Below are 23,754 nucleotides of genomic sequence, written 5' to 3' on the forward strand. Positions count from 1 at the left end.
TGTATATTCATCACATTTTTTGTATATCAAAGTTCCCAACATACACTTCTCTTTTTGATATACACTCACGATGATTTTGACAATTTTCACATCTCTAGTTATCATATGATTTGACGAGTTATGATTTATTCTACACGATAAAAGAAAGATAAATCACTATCCCCATGTATATAGACCCCCTCCAATATAAAAATCTTTCATACGTCTCTATTATAGTAAATAAATTATAAATTTGTATGTTTAATGATGCATTTTCTTAATGCATTTGATGAGAATGCAGAAAAACAACAAATTCCAATTAAAAATATATGCAGATTTTAGGTACTTACATACTGTTTGTCCTGTAGTAAAAAAATATTCATGGAACTTTTCTTGGAATTGTGTTAACTAGTGATGAAGTAATAATCCCTTCTCTTCTACTTCAGTTATTTGTTGTTAGGTGTTTTAAAAAATAAAGGAAAAAAGACAAAACTCGAATGCACACGTATTTGAATATGAACAAAGCACATTAAAATGTATCGCATATGTAACTCAACATCGATTGTATGTACATATTATAAGTATGTTGTGTTAAAGAAAAAGCCGTAAGCTTGGGTAAAAAAAAGAGTAAATCATACCAGCAAATTGTACTTGTACATATAGTTATTGTAGTGATGTGACTCAGTTCAAGACCGAACCCTCTTACTTCAAATTCGGTCTAAAGTAGTAATGGGACAATTATTCAGATCTTTATACTAGAATCAGTATCGGAAAATAATGTTTAATTTTGTGATTCTAGTTCTATTTAGTCCTTTTCTAAGTTATGAAAAAAATTAAGGAATTTTGCTTCTTACTAAAAAATTGGAAAAAAAAAATTCAAAAATTTCTCATACATTCTCAGACAATTAAATTTTTTGGAAAAAAATTTCAAAAATTTCGGAGCTTTTCACAAAAAATATCAAAAATCACCAGCTATTCTCAAAATTTTTATTTTTTTGCAATAAAATTTTAAAAATTAAATTTCCAAATATAAAATTTTTTGAAAAAAAATTTTTTTGGAGAAAAATTTCCAAAAATAGGTATTCACCGAAAATTATATTTATTGGCAAAAAAGTTATAAAAAATTTAATTTGAAATACTAAATTTTTATGAAAAGAAATTTCATATATTAATTTTTCTAGTAAAAAGCAAAAATTCTTCAATTTTTTTATTTTTCATAACTTAGAAAAGTTCTTAGAAAATAGTTAAATATGAGTTATAATTAAAAATCAGAATCGCAAATTAAACTTTATTATAATTTATGCCAATCCCGATTCCAGAACAAATACTCGATTTTTCGACTCCCGATTCCAATTAATCGTCCCATCACTACTTATTACATAAATAATGTATAAGCTTTTTGGAATGATTCCTAGTCCTTATTTCTTTTTTCCAAGTATCAAACGTGCTTTATATGGTGCACTTGTGCATATTTATATACATGAAGGATCTTTTCTAGAGGTACAGATTTTATTTTTTTCAAAAGTAAAATTAAAACCAGAGTTTTTGTGAAGACATTTATTCATCAAAATTATCTGTACTTGGTACAACTTTTATTGAATATGCTCCAATAATTGCCTCAATACGAGACCGAAAACCCTTGTAGACTTTGATTATCTAGTCAAACTCGAGTTCGGTCCACTCTTTCTTGATAGATGCCTCAAGAGTCTGGCCACTCCTGTGGAGAGTAGGACAAACCCTCTCCTCCAGACGCGCCTAGATAGAGTAGTCAAAGGGGACTGCGTCTGGAGAGGAGGGCAGGGCAAATGTTGAGGTATCAAAAGTCTGGAGAGTTGTCTCTCAAGAAGGGTTGGGTCTTGGAGGCATAATGACAAGGAGCTCTGTCTTGAATGAACACAAAATTATCCACAAACACTTCTCTGGCTAGACGTAGCACTTTCATATGCAGAAGTTTGATGTAAGCATTGCATTAAGTTGTTCCTTCCTCTCAACCAAATTGGAGGGCCGATTTTGCCTATGCTTGCATCTAGAATTTTTGATCTGAAGACATATCTAACTGAATCTGAGACATTGTCTGGATATTTGGTTGGTTGGATTTTGCTTATTCAGAGTGCCATCAATGGTGAACAATTTTTAATAACAAAAGAGAAAAACTTTGGCCGAATTTTTGTTGGTCTTGAGAAAAGTGAGATTTTCCTTGCTCTTTCTAACGGTCACAGCTGGCTCTGCTCAGAAATAAGAGGTATTGTTGTCCTCCTCTGTGATTTTGCAACAATGCCATTCCGGATTGAAAATAATAATTTTACTCCTAGATAGGATCTACCTTGTATATATCAATAACTATATCTTCCTCTACGCATCCAGTACAAAAAGAGAATAGGAATCAATAAAATTATTGTTGTCGTGAAGTCAAATGATTTGAACCTGTTTAGTGCTTGTTTGGGCATCATTTTTCTGTATATATCCATACTAAGGTCATATAATCAAATCATTAATTAGGGAAGTTCAAGGGAATGTTCCGTAGGGGTAGAGGGTCACGACAATAATTTAGTATACTCTTCGAGGCTATCTAGCCTCAGTTTTAAAATTCTGACAATTTTGTACATGGTGCCATTCAAAAGAACTGACAAAATTTTACAATTTGATTTTTTTGTTTTGTTTTGTGTGATCAAAAATATCCGAGTGACAAGCAAAACAGCAGAGGGTGTGCGATCTCCTCTGTGCACAAGAAGATATTCACAGAAAACGCTGTTCTGAACCGGAGAAATGATCGCATCTCAACTGAATCAAGAGCTCAGGTCGAGGAAACCTTCAGGATCAAACATCCAGAACAGGGTCCTCGTCGTCGTTGCGTCCGACGGCAGCAAGATACCTCCCTACTTCTTCTAAGCCAACGAGAAAGTCAACACATACGTCTACTACAAAGTCCTTAAGTACCATATCTTGCCATGATTGAAGAGCACATTCCCCACAGGGAACTATGTATTTATCCAATATAGTACACCGACACACACGTCCAAGAAGGTGTAGCATTTCTGCAGAGAAAACATGGCTCTTTCTGTTCAGCAGAATTTTAGTCTTCGTCCTCGCCAATCTGTGCCCCCTAGACGTCGATGTTTCGTGCGTCTTGGAGGTCAAGACGAACACGAGTTCTCACCCGAATGGCAATGCCCTAAAGGCTGTGATCACGGAGGAGTGGAACTTCCACAAGGCCGGATGTGCTTCTGTTCTTCCACATCAAATTGTGCCACAATTTTCTTCACCCTGACTGCTGAGAGCTTCCTTTTGATTTTATTGCTGGTAATCCCCTGCTCGACAAGGTAGACAGTGATCCTAGACACCTTGATCTGGTTATAAATCTCCTTGGTAGTTATTCCTTAGCGGAGAAGTGCAGACATCTGAACGTCATTTTTTCAACTCATTTTTACCGTGAGATACATGCGATATAGAAAAACAACACATACAGTCAGCAGTTTATGATGCAGTTTTAAAATATAAAATTGGTTCACAGACCCTGGATTCATGAGAGTAAATATTTTTAAATATTTTTCATGTAACACCTGGTAGTATTTTTAAAGATCTGAAACAAAACTAAAAAGTTGCTTTCAACATAAATACAGTATTATGGGCGTATGTACAGTGGATAAAATAAGTATTTGATCTCTTGCCAATTTTGTAAGTTCTCTCGTACTGAATAATATTTTCTATGGGATTGAGGTCTGGCACTGGCCTGTGCACTTTATGACATTAATGATCTTCTTCTTTAGCTACTATTTTATTGCATTGCCCGTATATTTTGAGTCATTGTTGTACTGAATGACCCATTCACAACCCATTTTCAGTACCGGCCTTGAGCAACAAGGTTGTCACACAAGATGTATCAAATAAATGACCCCCTCCATCCTCCCTTCCATGCAATTAAGTCGTCCTTTCCCCATAGTAGCGAAATATAAAGAAGATGGTATTCTAGAGGTTATAATCAGCATTTTTCTTCCCCCAAACACTTTTTTCTTCGTACAATGTCTCTCACTGTTAAAGTTACCTACCATAAAAATTATTGACTTTGTCTATTGGCAAGCTTACAAAATCGACAAGGGATCACCGAATAGAGGGTTTGGGACTTCAATAACTTCTTCATTAGTAGTATTTATCTGTATATTATCCATAGTTATTACACCCGGGCGGCCCCTAATAACAAAAATGCACAAAATTGGTGTGTAAGTATATAAATCAATGTAATTGCCAAGACAATTTAATTTATCTATACACATATTATAAAAGAAATCAAAATTTGCCAATTCGTAAATGTAACACACACAATTCTTTGGCTGACATCTTGCGCAAGAGTCTCCTTATTTAGTTAATTTAATATGTAATATGCATTTTCTTCGTAAATATGTAAGTGGGAGCTAAGCAGTAGCTTATATTATGCATATAAATACAATATATATAATGTGGATAGCGGAGATAGGTACATATTAGTCATCTTCTGATTTATAGTAAAGACAATATTTCCACCAAATATTTACTGATCATTCGTTTAATAATATCATAATTACTGCAAATTATATAATATAAATATATCGTACATATATATCATTAAATAATGAGTAATATGCATTTTTAATTATTTTTGCAACTCTTTGTTTAATGTGACATGAGAAATTTCTAATAGGCCTCCTACCTTGTACCTGCTTTTAAAACAGTCTAAATAGTTTTAAATAGTGTTGAGATAGACGGATGTTTTTTCAGTTCAGTTAAAAGAAACGTTTTTTGGATCGATCAGTGTTTCGATCCAGACTACAGCATGAAAATGTGGACAGATATATAAATTGTAAGGAATAAAATGTAAAATGGTGTATCAAAATTTCATTTCCAGATCCCCAAAAATTCTTACTGAATAATGTAAGTTAATATATACTTGAGTTTTAGAAAGAAAATAATGAAAACTAAGAAAGTGTTTCACAACTTGGGGTAGGCTGTAAACACCACCCTCAAGGAGATATAATAAATAAAGCACTGATAAGGGTTTGTTCCATTGATAAAATATAAAATTTTCTATAAATGTATGAGGTTTGATAGAAAAAATAACGTTATTTTCTATTTCTGAATTCAATTTCCATTCGATTCTCAATTTTTTACCTGCAATTTTTTTTTTCTCCAAAACAAAGATTTTTCCAAGGTTAATAGAAATACAATGCCATACCATAATGCGTGTACGACTGATGTTTGACTTCCACCAAGCTTTTAAATATTGACGTTATTTTGAGCGTGTTTTGACAAAATCTGTTTTTCTTTCCCAGCACTCGGGACGATAAATTAAATTGAAAATTCCAGCAATAGTGACGTCATTGAACATTGAGTGGTTGCATTTTTTTGTCAAAATCTGCCTATCCTGCCTGCAGTTGGTACAATACATCAGATTGAAAATTATAGCAAGCTCTATTACATGATGGTCTAACCTTATATTTCGATTAACCTTGGATTTTTTCCATTAAATTAATATATGAATTTTAATTTTTAAAATGCATTGTAAACAGATTTTCTATCAGAGTTTTTCGAATAAAAATTTAAAAAAATTAGGCCCTTGTATATAGTCAATATGTAATAATCCTGTGAACACCCCTTCACAAGTTTGTGCTAAATTAATTTGACTACAGTTTCTTTTTGGATAACGCTAAAAAAAGTTTCCCGAACTCTGCTTCAGACAAAGATTCACTCTGACCTTTGCAGATTGTCTCCTTGTTATCTCTATTTCCTTTATTATACATTTATCTAAGTAAACTCTATGTATATTTATCAAATTATATTTATTTTTTCTCTGCGACGATTTGATAAAATGCACATCGTGAATAATAATAACTATTATCTTTAGCAAATATTTCAAAGTTGTACAATAAGGATGTATTCTTTAGTTTTAGTATAAGATTCTAATTAAACTTTTGTATGATTTGACACATTTTGTAGGAATTATAATCAAGATAACATCAAAACAAGGGAGCATCTGAAAAATTAGTGTTTGATTATAATCCATGGATTTTAACCTTTATTTTCATCTTCCTCTTTGATAAATAAGAAACATTATTTTCTCATTCCGTCTACAAAACTAAATTTGATTCTCAAATTTTAGTTTACGTCTAACAATTGGGTCTGTTCAAAACTAACTGAAATTACAATATACTTAAAAAAGAAATTTGATAATTGAAAATAGAATCGAATTTGGAAAGAGAAAATAACGGTTTCTTTTTGGTCAGACATCGTATGTATCGATCCTTATCGTACGTCAAAATATGGGTCTGTATCAAAATTATACTTTAAGATCATGCCTTTAAAATAAAGGTGTTTAAGGGCAATCTCATGCCGGTTTAAGTTTTCAATGTTGATTTCGTGTTTCAGTCCCTAAATAACAATAAAAAATGGGGATTTCAGCCGGAGAGGGCTCCAAGTACTAAATTTTCGAAGCGTGCTCCATTTATCCATACGCGTACATATAATGTGTATTATTTTAAATCCAAAAAGTGTGACTCAGGTAATACAAAATATTCATTTATGCAAATTAATACGTATGCATGGATATACATATATAGGCATTAGTGATATATTTGGGCCTGGAAAACCTGGACCGGTCTGAGACCCTATCATTTTTAGTAGACAAAACGAATTTGGTCCTTTAAAGAAGTTCAGTTTGAACTCGTCTCAAAGAAAAGTTCGGACTATATCAGTTCCAAAGAAAATTTGGTGTGGATCGTCTCATTTAAAACTCAGTCTAGATGAATTGTTGATGAAGTCGTCCTATGTTTCGAAATATTAAACATGGGAACAATAACGTCATATTTACACGTGGGTCGTTTGAAAAGACCCTCCAAAGTCCTAAAGATGGCACTACTGGGGTGTATTAAAGTTATGTTTAGATAGTAGTACCTTTTGGAAGAGCACACAACAACTTTCATTTAGATCTATTTCTTTCTTTTTGTCATTCGTATGAATCGAGGAAGTGGAGTGATTTAAACAAAATGGACGTGTTCGTGTGTTGATTAAACATTACTCTATGAAAGGAAAAATAACTCAGGAGATTAAGAAGGAGCTTGATAATTATAATGGGGATCCTGCACCTTCGATTAAAACAGTTTATAAGTGGTTTCAAATTTTCGGAGTGGTTCTGGAAATCCTCTTGAGGTTACTACTCCAAAAATCATTGATAAAATCCATTATATGTTGATGGATGTCATAAGAGTGAAGGTGCATTGAGATTGCTAGTGCTTTGAGCATCTCGAGTTGGAACCCTATTTCTATTAATTTTACGATCACAACTGCTGAGGTGTGAGCTGGTAAATTGTCGTGATAGACAATGACTTTTTTGTGGGCCAATCGTGGTTTTTTTTTCTTGCAGTTTGGTTTTCAAAAAGTCCAATAACGATAAATAAATATGATCCTGTAATAGTTTTACACTTTTCTAGATAGTCGATGAGGATACTACTTACGCATCCAAAAGATAATCCCCATAATCTTCCCCTCCGATTCCTCAAATCAAACGAATGCCAAACAGAAAAAGACAGACCGATCTGGCTGAAAGTTGCCGTGTGTCCTTCCAAGAGATGCTACTAACCAAACATAACCTCGATACACTCCATTTCTTGAACATTGCATGGACTTTTCAAACGACCCTTGTTCAAGTCATAAATGAGGCGGGTAGTTAATAAAATCAGTCAATACATTGATACCCAAAAAATCGGCCCACAATTTGAAAACGATTAAATTGAAGTCTACTGCCCAAGAACGCAATTTGTACCAAAGTATCAGTCAGAATCGGTCTATAAAAAATCCTCGAAGACAAAACCGAAAAAAATGCATTTTAGGTTCGAGTCTTAACACTAATGGGCACATACTACCTATGTGTATACATATATGTATATAAATATTAATCATAACTACCTTGAAACCCAAAAATATATTTAGTTAGGGTTAATAACACTTGAACAAACTAAACATTTTATTTTTACTTTTTTGGAAACCAAAAGGAGCTACTTACTATACAATATGAATGATAATAATAGACGTTCTTTTCAACACTTAAAGAGTCTTCACTGTTCAACCACTTTCAAAACACACACATGTTTATAAGATTAATTAGAGTTTTCTTAGGCGGTGTGTGTAGGAAGAGTTTATTGAGGGGGCCAGATTTTGGCCAATGAAACTATTATTATTTAATATATATGTATATAAATTTTTATATATATACTAGGTGTGTTCAAAAACTAGGGTGACTTAGCATTTTAAGAATAAAATATCTATTTATTTATCAATATTTATTTCGTTCCCTTCCAAGTAATCTCCCTCAGATACAATACACATGTACGAACGCTTTTTCCAATCATCGAAGCACTTATCATAAGCAGTTTTCGGTATAGCAAGATTGTTTTTTTTTTTTTTTGCAAAAGAAGATATATTATACTCAATTTAGTCAATTCTATCAACTCACTGAATACTCAAATTGTACCTCATGGTCCAATGACGAAATGCTCTAATTTCCTGAATGGAAAGTCCTTTTATATTGTAAGAAGCAAGAGTTGATGTTGTGTTAAGTAACTAAAACGTACATTTGTGCATAAACAGAATAATAGCGCACATATCAACTATTTTTCCTTTAAAACTCTCTACACGGTGTTTTTCTCCACAAACATCCCATCCCTAGTAATGAATCACCAAGATCATGCGCTCCCAGGGAAGTCTGCAGGATTATATGTATATACATATTTATTTTTTGGGGGAGGGAGGCTTGATTTTTGGAATTTGTTTGAAAAAAAAATTCGAAAAATGAAAATTTTTTAAAAAAATTTTGAAGAATTAAATATTTTCTAAATGTTTTCAAAAATTCCAATGTTATCCCTAAAATAGTAATTTTATTCAAAAAAAATTTCAAAAATTAAATTTTAAATATTTTGGGAAAAAAATTTATTATACAATGTGTTACTGAAAACATAGTAAGAAGATTGGAATTATTATAATATCCTCATGCAAGTAGAAGAACTGGTCATGTCATGACCTCACCTAATGGTTCAAAACAATCGGTCAAGAGGCTAGACCCAGCCTGAAAAAACAAATCAATGTTCTATGTCACATAAATCATTTCAGGGGTGCAAACCTTCTGTACTTTGTGGGGTGTAATCTTCTGTGGCAGGCTATATGTTTTGAAATATTTAGCATTTGATTGTTGTATATAATTTTGTGATAGTCTTGTTGCAATGTTTGCTTTTGTTTTTAGGTGTAGGTCTTGGATAGGAGCTCTAATTTTAAGCTCAAATATTTAATCATATTAAAATAACGGAATTCCTTCTTGAAAATTCATTTTTATGCTAGAATAGATATGCCCGGCTTTGTTCAGGACATAAGTAAATTAAAATTAAATAAGAACACTTATGCTTAATATAAAAAAAAGTCAAGACTGTGAAATTTTAACAATTATTCGCTTTGCTGGTTTTATTAGTATGAGTATACTAATATATAGGCTTCATATAGGCACTCTTCTTTCACGGCTCTTTGGCTGTACAACTGAAAGGATGGGCCAAAGTTCATATTCAACTCTATTGCAGCCATGTTTATAAGCACCAAGGAACCCTTCCAATATTCTTTTGTTCACTCTAGCCCCCAGGTTGTACAAAACAACTGCTCGGACCAAGGCAAGTTAAATTTCTCCATCCTGAGCATACAGGAATCATCCTAATGTCAAGTTGTACAGGTGAAGTACTGCGCCACTAGGCAGTTTAAACGGTACAAGTGCGCCTCATTTCTCACCACCAAAAATCCCTTTTAATATGCTAGAATATATCCCTACGGACGGGTGGCTTCTGGTCCCTGAGGTAGATTAAATTCTTCCACCGCCGCTTCCCTGATCATCAAAGTAACCTTTCTAATATCCAAAATACACCCTGATCCACAGGTTGTACAGGTGAAATGCTAAAATTTTCTATTTTAAGACGGCCATGGCCTTGGAGACCAAAAAAATTGTTACCAGAAATATTTTTGGACCCATACAAAGCTACATAAGAAATTTTAGACAAAATCCCTCCAATGGTTTGACCGTGATATAATAACATTCACATTTAATATTTAAATAAATTACTTTAGGTTTTGTATACATCTACATGAGGATAAAGAAAAAGTATAGTACCGTTTTAAATACGTTAGTGATCCGGTACGACCATAGTACCGGAGTACCGACAACACTTTAACGCACATATACTATTTATTAGCTACAAAGTTGTAATAATGAATGTGGGTATCTAAATTACATACTTGTCCTTTTTAAATTATGTATTGTCAGGACTGCATTTTGTCCTAAATTGAGAGAATCATACATTGTATTTCGGTTGCATCATTTAATAAATATAATTGCAAGTCAGGAATGTGTTGCATTATCAAGTATTATTGAGCTCTACATACATTTTAATATCTCGTTTTCAGAGTTACTATGTGAGCGAGTGTTTTGGACACAAAGAGTCTATTTATTTACGAATTGACATTAAGTCTACTTGACCTAACACTCTTATAATCCAAAGACACTTAACGAGGCAAGAACATGTCGACCTTGATCATCAAATTGTATTTTTAAAAACCACTGAGTTTTGATTTCCGAGTTCTTCTCTAAAACAATAGTGTTTTTCATCCCAAGTATTACTGTATTGGGGGTTTAAATACATGTAATCTTCAATGTAAGATAGGTTCAAAGTTTAAATTTGACAATTTTGCACGGATCTTTGAGTTTTAAATTAGCCACGGAAATTAGTTCGTTGAGTACACTTCATTCTGAGCTATGAAATATGTTTTTTATTTGCACTATGGGATTGCTTTTTTCATGGTTCTTAATTTTCTTTTGAAATTCAAATATTAAGCTACCTACATTTTTAAGCCATCATGAGAAAATTCAATTATAAAGTTAAAAAAACTAATCTTAATTACGTTTTGTTCGGAATAGAATAAGGCTTCGAATTTAACTTTGTTTTAAAGGCAAATTCGATTGTTTTTTGCACTAAATTTTATTGGGGAAAAAATTTATAACACTAAATGTTTTTAGAAAAAAAATTCAAAAATTCATAAATATTAAAAGATTTAAAAAAAAAAAGAAATTGACAAATTATTTTTTTTTGGAAAAAAATTTAAAAAAAAAAAAAAAATCGAAAGAGATTTTCGAAAATCCACAGTTGTTGACAAAAAATTAATTTCTTTTTGAAAAAAAATCTCAAATATAAATTATTTTGGAAAAAATGTCAAAAATCACACAGAAAATATATTACATTTACAGCAATAAATATTTTGAAAAAAGCAAATCAAAAATTCATTAATATTCAAAGAAAATTTAATTTGTTGAAAAAAAAAAATTACAAATTAATTTTTTTGGATAAAAATTTCAAAAATGTAAATTTAAATATTAATTTTTTTGGAAAAAAAAAATTAAAGCTATTTACAAAAAATTTCGAAAATCCACAATTGTTCACAAAAATTAATTTTTTTTTGAAAAAAAATCCCCAATATTAATTTTTTTGGAAAAAATCTCGTTATTCACAGAAAATTAATTTTTTGTATAAAAATATATATAAATATTTAATTTAAAATATAAAATATTTCTGAAAAAATTTCAAAAATCCATAAATATTGAAAAAAAATCTCAAATGTTAATTTTTTTGGAAAAAATTTCAAATAATAAATTTTTTGCTCTTGTGCATAATTTGTCCAAGCAAAAATATTTTTACCCCTTTTTTTGCATAAATTTTTCTCATCTTAGTAATTGTAGTAAAAAAAAAAAAAATCACGCCTATGATGAAATTTGTACAAAAAGTTGCATATTGTTTTGAACTTGTAAAAGCTGAATCATATGCCAAAAAAATTAATTTCGGTTCAAATAACCCCTTATTTCGCTATCTATTAACTTATTGAATGTTTAAAAAAAATAAAAAATAACCCCTGTAGGTATACCCAGTGCTGTAGTTATTAGGGTGGGGGCTGATTAGAGGGACCATAAGAATCAACAAAAGTTTACTTTTTCAAAATCTTTTGAATTCCGATATCTTATTTTAATATTACTGGACGAGCTGAAAACGAATTGTAATTAATTTTTACGTATAAGATCTTGTTTGTGAAAATGTTCCATTTGAAATTTCTGTCTCTTTGTACCTTTTTTATAAGTTTGAGCCATTTCATTCATGAAATGAAAATGTCAATTATTAACATACAAGTTATCTAATATAATATTTTAGTTATAAGTCTGATGATAAAAACGTATAGGGTATTTATTTAAAAAACGGAGATAGATACAGACTTTTAAAATAAAAGTTGTTCATAATTCTGAGTGTCGTACCGAAGGCCATGTTTCATTCTGATATGACCAAATTCATTGCCTCTAGAGGGTTTTTTTTTCTTCTTTTCTTTTTGCAAATAAGTAGATTTTTTTCATAAAACAAGATCGATTCCACGTTTCTCAAAGTTTATTTTGAGGCATGGTAGTGGATTCGAAATTGCACCAAAAAACTAAATAATCTATAAAACGAAATATTACCATAACGGAAAAAGGAAGAACGTATATTGAAAAAAGAGATTTAGAAAGATTATTAGCGAGGGAGTCTTAGTGGGTATTTACATTATGGTTGTTGGAGTAATATAGTTCTAATTATTATGTTGTCTATCGACAACTCTACTTAATTTTGGAGTTATTTAAAGCATTGGTAAAATAATTAGAAATAAAATATAAAATAAGGATATGTCCCAGTATTAAATAAAATTCTATTGTTTACTTGTTAATATTTTGATCTATTTATTTCTTTAAAAAAAAAAAAAAAGTACCTAATATAAGTATATTTCTACTTCAAAACAAATAAAATAAAATCAATATTGCAGATGAAACCATAATGATTCACACTTCAAATTAGTTTCTTTGATGTAAAAAAAAGTTTAAAGGACTTAAAAATTTTGAAAATCTACTATAACAACATTTTTGTTTGATTTTACTTTTTTTTAAAAATACTCAAAAGACTTGTTTTTACATTTTAATCAATCATTTCGTTAATTATTACTCATGGATTTAAAGGACTTAAAAATTAAAAGTTTGATTGACTTGTTTTTTTAATCATACTCATGATTTGTGGGCAATCGCTCAAAAATTGCTCACTTTGACCATATTTTGGAAAAACTATTAATTTTTCCTTTTTCTTTATTGTTAAAATTGTTCATTTTTTTTTTGTGTGACAAAATAGCTCATTTCTATAAATTGATATGAAATAAATATATAGACATTTTGAGTTCTAGGTAGATTACACAACAGCTTTTGATTATTATTTGATGATATTTTTAGAGGGAAAATATACCTGCCAAAACTCTCCTTCATTAGATTGTTTTTTTTAAAGATAAAATATGTTTATAATGAAATCAAGGTTATGATTATATGAGCAGATGTTTAAAGGAGTCAGATTCCGACATCAGCCAATTAGAGAAAGGATAATTATGGCACAAAATTGACTGTTGAATAATCCCCATTGAATCTTGCAACAAATGAGAAATACATTTGGACCAAATTGATCTTCCATATATGCAAAAGGTTGAACGTAATATCAGTGGCGATGGTGATTAAATGCCTCCCTCTAACCAACTAATTAATCTTCCCAACTTTTAATTTCCTTCAACTACTAATGTGGACGTCTTTTAGTATGTTTCAAACTACCGATACTGATCGAAGGAAAAAATTAAGGGAATAAAATGTTTCTAAGATATTGATTTGTCGATATAATATATCTAAATTTATAAATATAAATCAAAAGTAATTACTTTTAATTATTCTTATAAAATTGTATTTTTCTTTAAATGGCTCAATTTTGATATTTTGGGTGTTCATTTTTTAAAAATTTAGTTCTCTTATTTTGTTCATTTTGGCCAATAAATCCGCTCAAAAATCCAAATTTTAATTATAATAAAAGAACAAAATAGTGTTTAAAATGTAACTCCCAGAAATAAGAGAGGTGTTAATATTAGAGTACCAATGAGCTACATATATTCATATTGCTTGTCTGGAATTACATTCCAATTTAAGTTTTGTGGCTCAGACAAGTCAGTTGAACTATGTGACTTGATCATCTACACATCTCTGAATGAAATAGGATGTAGCTCTTAAATAGTTACATCTTACATATTAAAGGGATCGTCCGGAATGAAAATTGAGATAACTGAGGTTTAACCCTCGAAAAGTTGCGTCTTGACAAACGAAATTAACGTAGATAAATCGATTTTGTATAGACCCCTCCCCCCTTGCCAATTTTGCGATCAAAGGTTTTCGTATGAATTAAAACATTATTGCTAAGCCTCATTTAAAAAAAAATATTTTATTAAAAATGAATGTCTTATTTTATTAAAAATATTGTCAGGGGATTTTTCGAAGGTGCAAAGTGAAATTAATGTTTTTGCACCGTTTTATGAAGTTTATACTTATAGGCCAGAAAAAACGTTTTTCACATTATTTTGGTGGTGAAATAGAATTTTCATGATTTTTTCATTTTTACTATCAAATGATCAAAGTTCTTCTTTATCGGTTGGTGCGCGGGAAACCCTTTATTGCCCTTTGAGCCCTTGGAACATACCTTGACAAATTAAAAAAAAAAAGATATTCATTTGATAATCATACAGAGATTTTTTATCATATTTGTTTTTTTTTTTGACGTGTAACCAAAAATTTTTACTTCATACGGAAACCTTTGTACACAAAAAAGGGGGGGGATCTGGGGGGGGGATCCACCCTAAAATCTATTTATCTGCGTTCATTTCTATTGTCAAGACACAACTTTCGCGAGATTAAAAACTTTTCTATTTTCATTTTCATTTTGGATGATACCCTCTAATACAATAGCTCTTAACCTCAATGGGAGTACTGAACCCTGCAAGCTTCATCAGTGCATTCACCGAACCCCCTTCGTGATTGGAAAAATAAAATATGATTTTTTCAGAGCATAGGTATATGTATACTTTATTAGTGCACAAAATGAGCACTGGTTCAGTTGCAAACAAAAACCACTGTGCTCAAAGAACAAAACCAACAAACATGAATTTCACACAAAAACATAATTCAATGAATATTTGCTACAAATTCTTTACAAATATCTTTTGCTCTTGCCTTTCAGACACAAGTTCAGAAATGCGTGGCATAACCTCGGTGGCATGTGCCACTCTTATATTGTTCTTGCAAAAGAGTTTGTTCAACCCCCGTTGTTTTTTCATGTTGGTTATTCCCTGTTTTGTGCGATGCAAGGCTCTTGGGACACACTCACACTGAAAGCAGATCGCCCCAGTCGATAGTCCCATCAGCTGATGCAGGGGTTTGTCGAACCCCTGAGAGTGTCTCACTGAACCCCTGGGGTTCGATCGAACCCCAGGGTAAGAACCACTGCTGTAATACTTATATCATTATCATAGAAGACTGTAACATTCTAATATATGAACATAGATTTGATATTTGAAGAATACTTGAAGTTACGCAAAAATATTCATATTACTTGTTTATATGTAATTACTAACACGACCTTTTCACATGTTTGGCAACAACTGTTTATGTAAAGTGTAGAATTCCATTATTTGTGGGCCTCAATATAACTGCCTGCTATAACGATTTTTTCTTAAAATTGATTGTACATTACATTTGTATTGTTAGGTGAATAATTGTCAAATTCTATCAATTAGGATTATTTTTACCAACTCTATATACAGAGGCGTCCGCAGGATTATAAATTTTCTCTTTTTTTTTTTTTGGGGGAGGAATATTATATTTCAAATGTTCAATTTTATGTAAGAATTTCAAATATTAAATTTTTTAGAAATAATTATTTTTGAATAACTGTGGATTTTGGAAATTTTTTCAAAAGAACTTAATATTTGAAATAAAATTTTGGAAATTTTTCTCCAAAAAATTAAATTTTTGAAGTTTTAAAAAAAAAAAATATATATTTGAATTATAATTTTTTTTGCAAAAAATTAATTTCCTGTGAATAGCTATAGATTTTTGACATTTTTCAACAAAAATTTTACTTTTTGAAGTTTTCTCAAAAACTATATCTTTGAAATATTTTTTACGAAAACATTATTATTTTGTGAGTAGCTGTGGATTTTTGAAATTTTTTTGAGAATTGCTATGGATTTTGGAAAATAATTTCCTACTAATTTAATAATTTAAATTGTATAATATATGCCCATTTTATTAATGTTAGTTCAAGATTGTTTTTATGTTGATGCACTAAAATTACCTTCTTACATATTTAGCAACAACTCTTTGATATTAAAGTGTAGAATTACTTTATATCTTGTATACTCTTGTTTGTGCAAATATATGGGTAGGTAGATACAAAACATAGAGGCACTTATTTTGTTCCAACAATACATAATATAATATTATGTAATAATATAAAATATCTACAACTTAACTAATTCTGTATATACAAAGTATTTTCTAATTTCTACACTTGTCAACAACGTTTGCAATGTAAATTAGTTTTTGACGAATAAATGTGTGCTCCATAGGTTTCTATTATAAAAATAAAGAAAAAAATATGAGGGAATTGTTTTTGAGGAAGGACTTGGTTTTTAGAGTTGTTTTTTTTTTAAAAAGTTTCCAAAATTAAAATATTTGAATTTTTTTTTGAAAAATATTCTTTTTTGGAATTAGCCCCTTAAAAAAAATTAAATTTTAGAAAAATTTTATCCAAAAATCCGCATTTGGTTTTTTTTTTTTGGAAAAAAATTTCAAGAACTATATTTTAAAAATTAAATCTTTAAAAAAAAATTAAAAAGTCTACAGCCATTCACAAAAAAAGAATTATAAAATCCGCAGCTGTTCTCAAAAAAATTAATTTTTTTGGAAAAAGAAAAAAATTCTATTTTGAATGTAAAATTAAAAAAATAAAATTTTATTTTGTACTTAAAATTAAAAAAATAAATATTACAGACATTAAATTTTCCGAGAAAATTTCTAAAAATCCATAACTTTTCCCAGAAAAATAATTTTTTTTGGAAAAAAAAATTATAAAATAAATTTATTTTTATTTTTAAAAGCAAAAATTACTTAATTAGCTAATTAATTCTGATAGCTCCTCCAGCCCAGCCCCTGTGCATGCCTCCTGAAATATTCTATTAAAAACTCTCAAAACTTAGTATCTTGCATAAAATAATTATTAGAGAAAAATAAATAACCTTTCAAAAGTTTTTTATATAATTTTTCCTTATACTGTTCCTTTTCTTTCCTTTTTGTTCAACAGCAGAAAATCGCAAAGGACACTAAAAGATTCCATATCCATTTTATCTGTAAACAACAAAAAAAGAATTTAAAATTGCAGATATTGTCAATTTATGTTGTGGACATGTGTACCAACATAAAACACAAAACAAGTTTGTGTATTGAATGATAATTGAATTCGGAACTAGACAAAATGTGGTCTTTTTGAGCAGAGGAGTGATTTTAAGGAGAAACGAAAGCGGAACTATTTGAGATTCTTCAATTTCTACCGATTTTGAACTTAAATACTATCGTGGAACAGTTACAAGGCGCCCAAAGGATTATAAAATATAGGTGTATATTTTTTTAGGGTTGGTGAAAGCTTTTTTTAAGGATTTTTTTGTGAAAAAAAATTCAAATCTTAAATTTTTTCTACAAAAATTTAAAAAAACGACAGTTATTTACGAAAAAATTAAATTTTTTCCAAAAAATTTCATATATTTAATTTTTGACAAAAATTAAATAAATACCTGCAGCAGTTATAAGATGACTCCATATCAAGAAAAGATTTAAGGAGGAGTTTAAATATTTTTGATCTTCCATTCTACTCCAAGTGCGATAAGAACTTACCCTTCAAACCCCTCGACAAATTTTCAACATTACTTTTCGTCATTTATGATCAAAAACACTCATGATTATACTTAACATGTATGTAGATGTTCTCTCTTCAAGAATGAAAGGATAATGATAACAGCATTAGAAAATAAATAAAAACTGGCTCAAGTTACCAACAAACACAAGACTTGCACTTAATAATCTATACTGTGCCAACTTGTCCCATCAATACGGGATGTTGGCTACAAAAATTGCATAGATTGATATTACAAATAAAGTAACATTTACTTTAGTTAGGAAATTTGTACAAAAAGTTGCATAATAATATATATATATATGTCTTCACGACAGCCAACATCATAGATTGTCCCCATGTCTATTAACAAATTCAAATATTAAATATATAATTAAATGATTACGTCATATTTATATATTTGTCGTTATAAGAGTTTCAATCATAAAAGAGATGTGTGTTAACATAATTATGAACGTTCATAGTAAGGAGTACAACCACTAAATGTGGAGGGAAAGAAAATATCATACGAGTGGTTTTTGTGCATCGCTCCCATATAATAACCCTGTATCCTTCTAAGAAGTAAGAATTCTTCCTCTAGAAATACCTTTCTGCTAAGTATAAAAAATAATGATATATTCTACACATAATATGTATTCAGAAAACCTCTCACAAAAAATATGGGATCGTTCTTGGAGTTTCTTGACTAGTCCACGCTCCAGTTTTTATGGTCTTGTTGCTGTCTGTGCACAAATCAAATTGGCTTTACTTTGCCTTTTGCCTCCATCTCAACAATTAAAAAAATCTTGAAGACTAGTTTTCAAATGAGGCTTTCCTGACACTATCAAAGTCGAAGTTACGATTTACTGTCGTAGAGTATATATGGCACTACATTATGATTGAAATACGGAAATGGAAAAAATAATGGCCGAACGCTGAACTGAACGTCAAAATAGCAAAACGCCTACAAGCCTTCATTATGAATATATTTAGCAAATATAATTGGAATTTACGGAATAAATGTTCACAATACTTATACTATACGTAGAAGAATAAACAGCTGATAAAAAAATATATAAAATATTATTGTTACGGGGATATATATGTGATCATATCTATGGATTAATAAAGCTTTTTTTTTACATGTAAAGATCTTGATTGTATCTTTAAGTCAAATATAATGCCTAAATTTTAGTTACTTTAGTATCATTCATTTCTGATTGAGCACTTTTATTGAACTTTTGAATGTAATTTCTTGTCTTACTCGGCGCAGTCTTAATCATTTCAGAACAACCTAATACTTAAACTTCTAAAAGTCATTTTCTATAATGGTTATTGTTTGAGAGATTTTGATAAACATATATTTATTGAAAAAACATATACATTTTATATCATCATACATTTAAGCTGTTTTCCAAGAATTGAAGGGGATATGTATTGATTTGTTACATAATTAAATGATACATGCTAGATCCTTAATGACTAAAAATACAAGGGTGTCCGCAGGATTATATATTGTGAAGGGCTTGGTTTTTGAATTTATATTCCTTCTGTATGTACAAATTATCTTAGTTGATATTGGATTCTTGGAACCAATATTGATATGAAATTTTTGTAGAGTAAACTGGTATAAGCTATAACTAGAATGTTTATATTAAAAGCGGTTATATTAAACTGTTTGTTTTATATAAAAAAAAGCAAATGTGATTCATATCATTTTTTCAAAAATAATATCTCTAAAAAATAGATGTCCATCAAAAATGGATAGGCTGAAATGAATGATACCAAAGTAACTAAAATTTAGGCTTTAAATCCTTGACTGAAAGATGCAATCAAGATCTCTACATTAAAAAGAACAACTTTAGGAATCCATAGATATGTTCACAAATATATCCTCGTAACATCAATAATTTATCTATAATTTTTCATTAGCTGTTTATTCTTCTAAGTATAGGTATAAGTATCGTGAACATTTATTTATAAATTCCAATTATATTTCCTAAATATATACAAAATATTTAATGTATAATTAGGGATGTAACAGTCCCAAAATTTTACTGTCTGGTCCTGTTTTAAAATCTTTAGGACCTGTTCGAAAAGAAACTAAAACCCGTCATGTAGAACAATCTAGGCTTAATGATGTTGTCATCTTAGAGGTATACAGGGGCGTCTGTAGGGGCTGTAACAATATTATTTTTTTTTTGTAAAATACGGGGAAATTAAACTTTTGCTGAATATTTCTGTATTTTTGCACTTTCTTTTAAAAAAAATTCAATATTAAAATTTTGTTTTTTAAATTTAATTTTTTGTCAATTGCTGTAGATTTTTGTATTAAGAAAATAAAAATATCAATATTTACAATTTTTTTCCAAAAATAATTAATTTTCTGGAAGTAGTTATGGATTTAAAAAAATTTTTTTACAAAACATTTATTAAGAAATTTTAACTTTTGAAATTTTTTCTAAAAAATTAAATTTTTCTGAAAAACTATGGCTTTTTAATTTAAAAAAAAAGAAAAGAACATGGATGCTTAATTGAGCTAATTATATATTATTTATTTAATAGAAAAAAAAATATTTTTTGAAAAAATTTAATAATTGTAATATTTTTTCAAAAAATATAACTTTCTGGGAGTAGCTATGGAGTTTTAAAATTTTTTTACGAAAATGTAATAGTTAAAAATAAAATTTTCGAAATTTTTTCAAAAAAAAAATTAATTTCTTTGAAAAATTTGGGCTTTTCAATTTTTTTTTCAAACAAAAAGAAAGATGATGGAGTGTAAATCATGCCAATTATATATTATTTATTTAATATAATTTTTTTTTTTGAATTTTTTTTTAAAAATATAATTTTCCAGTAAATTATATGGATTTAAGACTTTTTTTTTACAAAAATTTAATGTTTGAAATTTTTTCAATTTTTGTTTAAGTTCTTTGAAAAATATGGGCTTTTGGATTTTTTTTCTAAAAAAAACTTCATAAGAGGACGTAGTGTAAAACATGCTAATTATATATTATATATTTAATAGATTTTTTTTTTTTTTTGAAATTTTTATATGAAAAATATAATTTTTCTCGGATTGGATTTAAAAAGTTTTTACAAAAATTTAATAGTTGAAAGGTAAACTTAAAATTTTTTCAAAAAGTTAAATTTCTGTGAAAAACTATGTGCTTTTTCAAGGACAAGGACGGATGTTTAATCTAGCTAATTACACATGATTTATTTAATATATATATATATATTTTTTAAATTTAATATTTAAAAATTTTTTTCCAAAAATATAATTTTCTGGGAGTTGCTACTGATTTTATAAATTTTTTACAAAAGTTTAATTGTTGAAAATAAAATTATTTTTTTATAATATTAAGATAGAAGATGGGATTATCAACCCAGCTTAAATATATACGATTTATTTAATAGAAAAATAATCACCATATTGAACAAAGCTGATGCTTATAAACTATTCCCTTTTTGTGAATCCCATATTTTTTATGAGAGGTTTTCTGAATACATATTATATGTACTTATATCATTATTCTTTTCTTTTGCAAAAAAGAAAAAAAGAAGAGGAAGAATTATTAATAGATGGTACTTAGCACCAAGGTATGTCTAGAGGAAGAACATGGTGCAATGTCACCGTTGAAAACAAGTTTTTTTAATCTAGATGTATTCAGTTATAACTAGAAATACGTTTCTCTTCCTTTTTAGGAGGGTACAAAGTTAGGGAGTGATGCATAAAAACCACTCGCATGATATTTTCTTTCCCTCCACATTTAGTGGTTGTACTCCTTACTATCACTATGAACGTTCATAATTATGTTAACACACATCTCTTTTATGATTGAAACTCTTATAACGACAAATATATAAATATGACGTAATCATTTAATTATATATTTAATATTAGAATTTGTTAATAGACATGGAGACAATCTATGATGTTGGCTGTCGTGAAGGCATATATATATATATTATTATGCAACTTTTTGTACAAATTTCCTAACTAAAGTAAATGTTACTTTATTGTAATATCAATGTATGCAATTTTTGTAGCCAACATCCCTTATTGATGGGACAAGTTGGCACAGTATAGATTATTAAGTGCAAGTCTTGTGTGTTTGTTCGTAACTTGAGCCAGTTTTTATTTATTTTCTAATGCTGTTATCTTTATCCTTTTATTCTTGAAGAGAGAACATCTAGATACTAAGTATAATCATGAGTGTTTTTGATTATCAATGACGAAAAGTAACGTTGAAGATTTGTATAGGACTTTGAAATGTAAGTTCCGATTGCACTTGGAGTAGAATGGAAGATCAAAAACAGTTTAACTCCTCCTGAAATCTTTTCTTGATATGGAGTAATCTTACAACTTCAAATTGTCAGACTTAACATGTTCGTTTTCATATTTTTTTTACATACCAATAGACTTAAAACCCTATTAATAATTATTGATAATTAATAATAGAAAATAATAATATTTATCTGTATAACTGAAACACAATTTAATTCAACTTTAAAATATATTTTTTTAAATGAACTAATTAACGAACAAATATAAATAAGGACTAAATTAAACAAAAATATATTAATCTTAACATAACTAAAAAACAAGAATTAATAATTTTGTACAAGTTTTTTTTAAAATTCTTTGTGATTAATTCCTCAGTTAAGTATTTGTTAATCAGTTAATGATTCAGTGAGATATAATAAGTGTTTGAAGTCCAAAAGTAGCGTCGAGGCAAGTTATAAATACTAGTTTAGACGACAAATATAAATATATTGTATGTACCGGTAGTTGCATAAATATGCGGACTAATTTTTAAACGCTTATATCTCGAGGTTCCGTGACCGGAAATAATTTTTTTAGCACAAGTAACTCGGTAAATCTTTTGGCTTTGTTTTTCTTACTCGCATCAAACAAAGTCGTTTACGATGAATGACGAGGCCAAACGTCATATGGTTGCCACTCTCCTCCGCCCCAGTAGGTCTGTAAAGGAGATAATCAAGGACACTGGACTATCCAGGACTACTGTGTTCAAGGTCCAGAAGCTTGTCAAGGAGCGGAAAGATCTGAAAGACCTGCCCATACCTCTGGAATAACTCAAGATTGGCTCGCTGCCAACATGCCATTTTGGAACAAAAACATTTGGCCACCTCAATCACCTGATTTGAATCCCCTTGACTACAGTGTGTGGTGGCAAATTGAGAAGAAGGCCTGTGCTACCGTCTACTTGAATTTGGACTCATTGAAGGCCAGCGTCAATGAGCAATGGGCAGCCATGGAAGACCATTACATCATCAATGTGTGCAAGGCCTTCCTTGGGCGCTTGGAGGGTGTCATATCAGCTGATGGCGGTTATATTCAGTAATTATATTAAATTTTACACCAGAATAAATTATCTATTATATAATTCTCAAAAAAAAAATACGTCATACGAATTTTATTACACATTTAATTATTTGCCACAAATAGTCCGCGTATTTATGCAGCTACAGGTATATGTAGATATATATTTTTTTCTTTTTTGGGGGAGGGTTCTGGGATAATTTTTTTCTAAAAGTTCCATAGCTATTCAGAAAATATTTCAAAAATTACAATTTTTTTATAATATTAAATTTTAGGTAAAAATTTTAAATTACCAAAGTTGTCACAAAAAAAAAAAAAAAAAAAAAAAAAAAAATGACTTTTTTAGGAAAAATTTTTAAAAATTAGATTTTAAATACTAAATTATTTGATAAATAATTTTGAATATTAAATTCTTTCAGAAAATAATTTTAAAAATTTACATTTATTCTGGAAAAAATACATTTTTGGAAAAAAACTTTGTAATAATCCATGGCAATTCAGAAAAAATTAATTTTTTGTGAAAAAGACAGTTCTGTATAGAGGGATTATTTTGAATTTTATTTC

General features: G+C 29.3%; 1 protein-coding gene across 2 annotated transcripts in view; it reads right to left on the reverse strand.

The window, feature by feature from the left end:
• The window catches only part of chrb (charybde), a 28,267-nt gene extending 20,179 nt beyond the window's left edge, over window positions 1-8,088 (reverse strand). The window contains exon 1 of one of the 2 annotated variants that reach the window (XM_071888065.1): window positions 8,009-8,088. The gene's annotated coding sequence lies outside the window, so the exon portion shown is untranslated. Of the gene's footprint in view, window positions 1-329; window positions 544-8,008 lie in introns of those variants that run through there. The other variant, XM_040712286.2, reaches the window with a different exon arrangement.
• Between the last annotated feature and the right edge of the window lie 15,666 nt (window positions 8,089-23,754).

Source organism: Lepeophtheirus salmonis, chromosome 5, assembly GCF_016086655.4.
Source record: "Lepeophtheirus salmonis chromosome 5, UVic_Lsal_1.4, whole genome shotgun sequence".
NCBI classification, from domain to species: Eukaryota; Metazoa; Arthropoda; class Copepoda; order Siphonostomatoida; family Caligidae; genus Lepeophtheirus; species Lepeophtheirus salmonis.